Here is a 6776-nt window from a genome sequence, read left to right on the forward strand (position 1 = left end):
GCGACCTGGAGACCACCACCACCACCGCCCCCAACCAACCCCCGCCCCTCCACAGAGCTGACCCGGAGGCGGAAAATGCCCCGCGAACCCGGCAGCCGCTTCCCAGGCAACCCCGCGTCGCTCTTCCGCCGCCGTCGGCGCCCACCCGCCGCCCCTTAGTACGCATGCGCGATACGACTGCAGGGGGGGAATCGCGGATTTCATCCCCTTCCCCCCCCATTCCTGGCTGGCGCCTCAAAATGGCGGGAAAGAAACTCCTCCCCTCAGGCGTCGGCACGCACGAAGATGCTGACAAGGGCCGTTGACGCACGGGAGGTTTTGCCTTGGGTTTGCCGCTCGCTAGATGCACGTTCCCCATCCCCCACCCCCGGTCTGAATTCTCAAAACTCTGCTTTTTGAAAATATTGTCCAAGGCTTTCACGGTCAGAGTTCATCGGTTCTTGTGGGTTATCCGGGCTGTGTGACCGTGGTCTGGGTATTTTCTTTCCTGACGTTTCGCCCGCAGCTGTGGCCGGCATCTTCAGAGGAGTAACACTGAAGGACAGTGTCTCTCAGTGTCAAGTGTGTAGGAAGAGTAATATAGAGTCAGAAAGGGGTTGGGTTTGAGCTGAATCATTGTCCTGCAAAAAGTATCAAAGGTAATGTGCTAATCATTGTCCTGTAAGTATCAAGAGAATGTGCTAATGAGGGTGTGGGATGTTAATATGGAACCATTGTATTCTGAAGTGATCTGTTAATGTGTGAAATCCAAAGCTAATCCGCATGGATTTCATACATTAACACATCACTTCAGGATACAATGGTTCCATATTAACATACCGATACTTTTTGCAGGACAATGATTCAACTCAAACCCAACCCCCTTCTGACTATATAAATTACTCTTCCAACACACTTTGACACTGAGAGACACTGTCCTTCAGTGTTACTCCTCTGAAGATGCCGGCCACAGCTGCGGGCGAAACGTCAGGAAAGAAAATATCAGGACCACGGTCACACAGCCCAGATAACCTACAAGAACCAATCTGCTTTTTGAGTTTTGAGAATTTAGATGGGGAAAATGTGCACCTAGAGAACAGCAAATCCAAGGCAAAACCTCCCGTGCGTTACATTTTTATTGTTACGGCTGTTGGCCAGCGCAAAAACCTCCCATGCACAAATGGCCAAGCTTAAGGAAGGAGCTCCCTTTTCGAGCATCCTTTCCTCATGGCTAATGGCCATTTATTCATGGGAGGTTTCGCCTTGGATTTGCCACTCTCTAGATGCACATTTTCCCCCATCTGAATTCTCAACTCTGCACGGGGGGGTGGGGGGGCTTATTGTTGTTGAGTTTTGAGAATGTGGGTGGGGGGAAATGTGCATCTAGACAGAGGCAGATCCAAGGCAAAACCTCCCATGAATAAATGGCCCACTCAGCCCTCTCCTTGTTGACTCAGAAACCAGGCAGGTTTGTGTGGAATGGTGTTTTTTACTTCCCAGTGAAATGTATGCAGGGTCGTCTGTTGCGACTGTTCAGTACTGGAGTTGCAGGCGTCAGGAATAGACCTGAAGAGATCCCCCCCCCACAATGCATATTTATTTGTTTAGGAAATATTTACAAGGAGCCTCTCCAGATATGGGCTCAAGGTGGCTCAGCTTTTGACATCCGCCTGTTATAAAGGGAATTCACCCTGTCAAAATAAATCACCCCGATCTGCAGCAAGCACAAATGAGTAATCTCATCTAACCGTTTAGTGTAGGTCATTGCTTCAAATGTGACCTTTTGTAGCATCTCCCCTCTCCTGCTTGTCAGTTGCCAGCGACTTTATCAGTGGCAATTTAAAGACTAGCAATATTTATTCCAGCATGAGCTTTCCTATCTCAGAGCTCGCTTCCTCAGATGCAATATTTTCTCTTCATGCACCTGAGCCCCGACTCACTTCCTTGTGCCATAATAAAAATTTTAAGTCTTTAAACTGCCAGTACACTTCTATCCAATTTTGTCACAACAGACTAACAGGCTACCCCTTCCAAAAATACAAGCTTTATTGAACATCCACTTTCTCAGATCGTTGTTGCTTATAACGCCTAAACATCACTTTAGAAGCTGTCAAAATTATGCTCTACGTTCAACGAGAACACATAAAGTTGGACTCTATCCGTAGATGCTGAACCTGTGCACGTTTTCTTGGGAATCATAGGATTCAAGGAAGGGTGTTCCTGAACTATGCATACTTAGGATTGATCTCCGTAACGAGTGGGGTGGGGAAAAAATCTTTCCCACATTAGGGCAAAGGCTGTTCCAGAAACATGCCTTCTTCCAATGAACCTTCCAGAGATCAGAGACAGCTACCATGCTGGCTAGACACTTATGAACTGGTAATACCCAGGGCTTTTAGGTGTTGGCTTTTAGTTGAAACACAAGCTTCATATGAATTATCAAGCTCTACCACCACATTTACAAAGCTCTGGTACTCTCTCCCCAGTGCGGTTTCTCTTTCCCCTTGTTGCCATCTTCCGCCAGCGGGTGAAGATTTTTTGTTTTGTTTGGCATTCCCTCAGTGGTCCCTCTTTTCTAACAAGTGTTTCAATTGTTGTTTTTATGTTTTATATGCATTTTAAAAGGGTTTTTTTTTTAATGTACGTTGATTTTAATGGGTTTAAAATCTGATTTTAATGTGCATGTTTTAAACTGTGTCCCTTGTAAGGGCAGGGGTAACATACAAACTTTGTAAACGGATACAAGTATCCTTCAGTATATGCTACAATTTCAGCCTTGCCTTTCCCACCTGCTCTGCAAAGACAGTGTAAATTTTTGCCTCCCCAAATATAAAACACGCAAACATTTGAGTTTTCCATTTTTTATTATTTGGGGAAAAAAACCAGTGAACGGGGCTGCTTCAAGGCAGCAATTCTGAGGCCATTCTATACAAGAACACACCTATGAGGTTTTGTTAAGACATTGAGTTAATGCTTGCTAAACTGGACGGTATGTTGCTACACGTAGGTAATGAAATGTGCCCTTGACTATTCAAATATGTAAAGCCTTTAAAAAAATTTAAAGGTACACTTTTAAAACACTGCACTGAACAATCACCAATACTTTTGCTGATGTTCAACTTCAAAGTAAACAGAACATATATGTGGATTTGGGGCAAAAAAAGGAATGCCCCAGGCTAAGACAATACATATATGAATATAAAAGCCAGGGTTTTTTTAAGTTTACAAAATATGTAGCGAGCCCATTAGTGGCCTTATATTTTCTGCATTTTCTTTGAAATCCTTTCAGTACTCTTCCTGTCCAGCACAGTGTTTCTAGTATCATTTGCAATTAGCAACACTGATTAGATCTGAAACATTCCCAATGTAATATAGAATGTACAGTATCTGAGGAAAAAGTCGCATCTTAAAATGAGCCATCACTACAAAATATACTTATGGCAAAAAATCAAAAACCTTTTTAAAAAGTAACTTTTTTTTTTTTTAGAAAAAAGAGAGAATGGAATAAAGGTTCTTTCCCTCCAAACAGCAACTGTCAGAGATCAGGCCTGACCCGTTCATGATTTAAGATCAGACCATCATAAAGAACAGATGATTTAGGAAGAAAACGCCTCTTTCAACTTTCTTCTCTTTGGATTTATCAAAATACCTATAAAATTCTTGAAATATAAAGGGACTATAAATATGAAAAGCTTGGCACAAAAAAAGGCAAGACATACACAAGAACCCTTATTAGTCGTCCCCCCCCCCAAGTTCTTTCTGGATGGATGTTCTAAGGATCTGTGTTGGTCCCAAGAAAAACCCAAGAGAAAAAGTCTTGTAATAACTTTTGTTAAAACTAACCACAATGACACAGAACAGTGAGCAAACCCTTCTAAACCCATGAATTAGTAACTCTGTTTAGGATTGCACTGTAATGCAGCAAGCAAATTGGGGGAGGGGATGCTATATGCCATGATCTGAGCAGCTCAGTAGGATGTGTAGAATGCCCAACCTGCTCAAACACTTAACCCCTCACCCCGACAAATCCAGCCTGATGAAGACTTCTGGAGTACCCAAAAGCTTGAATACTGTAGTGTGTCATTTTGGTTAGCCTTAATAAAGGATATTACGTGGCCTGCTGTTTCTATATGAAACATCCTTTCCCAAGGAGAAACTGGATTGTTTCCAGTTTACTTGCATCAGACACAGCAATACACCTGTCCCTCGTAACTGAAAGAGGTAAGGTCTAACCTTGTGTTTTTCCTACAATACTACTCATGAGGTCTGAAAAGCAGAAGCATACCATTACAACAAAATAGACATAGAACAGAGGTTGTGTTTTTGAACTGAAGGATGTTATAACAACACTCCTAAGAGGGGTGAGGAAAGACATGTATTATGCCTGGCGGCAATGTCACAAGCACCATCCAATAGGGCAGAGGTCCCCAACATGGTGCCTCTGGGCACCATGGCACCCACTGACATCTTTCCTGGCACCCACCAAGTTTTGTTTTTTTAGAAAGTGGGTGTGACCATGTGAGGCTCTTGCCCAGCAGGACTTCTGAATAGCCATTGGAGATCTGATTGAAGAAGAGTAGGTTTTTATACCCCGCTTTTCTATACCGTAAGGCATCTCAAAGCGGTTTACAATCACCTTCCCTTCCCTTCTCCACAACAGATACCTTATGAGGGAAGTGGGGCTGAGAGAGTTCTGAGATAACTGTGACTAGCCCAAGGTTACCCAGCAGGCTTCATGTGGAGTGGGGAATCAAATCTGGTTTTCCAGATTAGAGTCCACCACTCTTAACCACTACACCACACTGGCTGTGCAGATTCAAATAACATTGTTTCAACAGCAGCAATCATTGTAGTGTTGGTTTTATTCTCTTTCACTCCTCTTTCCCAGTGTATTTTTAAAATTACCCCACTTCTCCCCCTGCTCTTGGGCTTCCTTTGTATGTGTGGCTCCGCCTCCTGTGGCTGCCATTTTATAGTTGTGCCCAACCCCATGGGTCAGAGTTCCAAAGGTGCCCACAGGCTCAGAAAGGTTGGGGACTTCTACAATTGGGGCTTGTGGAACTACCATCCCAACAGCAAAACAGCAAGTGGGACTAGTCTTCAATGGTAGAAGCTCTGCATTGCATGCAGAAGATTCTTTTGTTCAACCCCTGGCACCACCAATTAGAAGAAGAGTTGGTTTTATATGCCGACTTTTATATGGCTTACAATCACCTTCCCTTCTCCTCCCAACAACACACACCCTGTGAGATAGGTGGGGCTGAGAGAACTCTAAGAGAACTGTGACTAACCCAAGGTCACCCTTCGTGTGGCTTCGTGTGACGGAGTGGGGACTCAAACCCGGTTCACCAGATTAGCTTTCGCCGCTCATGTGAAGGAGTGAGGAATCGAACCCACTTCTCCAGATCAGAGTCCACCGCTCCAAACCACTGTTCTTAGCCACTACACCATGTTGGTAAAACGACCTCAGGTTAGCAGATGCCAGGAAAGACCTCACCTTGAGACTCTGCCCTGTCGGGATAAATACTGCTAGGACAGATGGATGGTTTGGCACAGAATGGGGCAGCTTTGCATTACGAAACAGGAACAACAGCTGTAGCAGGAGTTGCTATTTTCCAGGAGTGTTGTTCAGTGGTCAGGAATGATGGGAAGAAGCGCACAAAGGCAGCACACCTGAGCAGACTAGGGGAAAAAATCTGCACTGTCCACGCTGCAGGAAAACCAGTATGCCTGAGGTTGGCATCCAGAGCAAAAGCTGACTGTTCCATTTCCAGATCTGCAGATGAGCTTGGACACTTCACTGATCCTTTGTTTGCAGATACAGGCTTGGTTCTTACGGAACATTTCCAAGCACTGTTCCCAGTCCCTCTTCCTCAAGTATATGCAGAATAAATTAGTTCCTTCCTGATACAGGCAAAATTCAGTTTGCCATGACATGACCGCACTGGCAAAATCTGGTTAGGCATTGGGTAAGTATAGTTTGGAGGACTGGAAATATTACACATGAACTAACCCTTTATCTGCCAATGTTTCATTAATATATTTTTTTTAAAAAACTTGGGACTTCAAAAAGCTGCAATCTCACGCCAACAGAACAACACAAATCAGTGTGAATGCACTTTGCTTGTATCATATGTGCTTCGGGGGGTGGGGGATGGTATTTTCTTGTTTGAGGCAACAGTCATTAAGAAATACTGGTGAACAGCTTAATGGTTCCAGTATTGGGCTGGGGAGACCTGTGTTCATCTCCCCCACTCAGCTAAGAAATGCCCTGGGACACTTTGGGCTGGCTAACCTTTCAACTTCATCTACCTCACAAGGTTGTTATGAAGATACAGTGGAGGAGGGGGAGAACACATGAAGCTGCCTTATACTGGTCTGTCAAAGTCAGTATTGTCTACTCAGACCGGCAGTGGCTCTCCAGGATCTCAGGCAGGGGTCTTTCCCATCACCTACTCACCTAGTCCCTTTAACTGGAGATGCCGGGGATTGAACCTGGGCCCTTCTGCATGCCAAGCAGATGCTCTACAAACTGAGCCACAGCCCCTCCCAGAACTGTATACATTGCCCTGAGCTTTTAGAAAAAAGGATGGGATAAACAAGTAACCGAGATATAGGTTCAGTAGCTGGAGGCCCAGTCCAGCCCAAAAGTAAGAGAGTTAATAAAAGGAGAAGCAGCTGTCGCTACGGAGAAAAGTTCACGACCCACTACCTTCCACCCTCCCTCTCCTGGACTAGTTGGCTGACCAGGGATGTCCCCTCATTCCCAGTTACGCCTGAAGGGTTAGAATTTTAGC

This window comes from Euleptes europaea, chromosome 3, assembly GCF_029931775.1.
Source record: "Euleptes europaea isolate rEulEur1 chromosome 3, rEulEur1.hap1, whole genome shotgun sequence".
NCBI classification, from domain to species: domain Eukaryota; kingdom Metazoa; phylum Chordata; class Lepidosauria; order Squamata; family Sphaerodactylidae; genus Euleptes; species Euleptes europaea.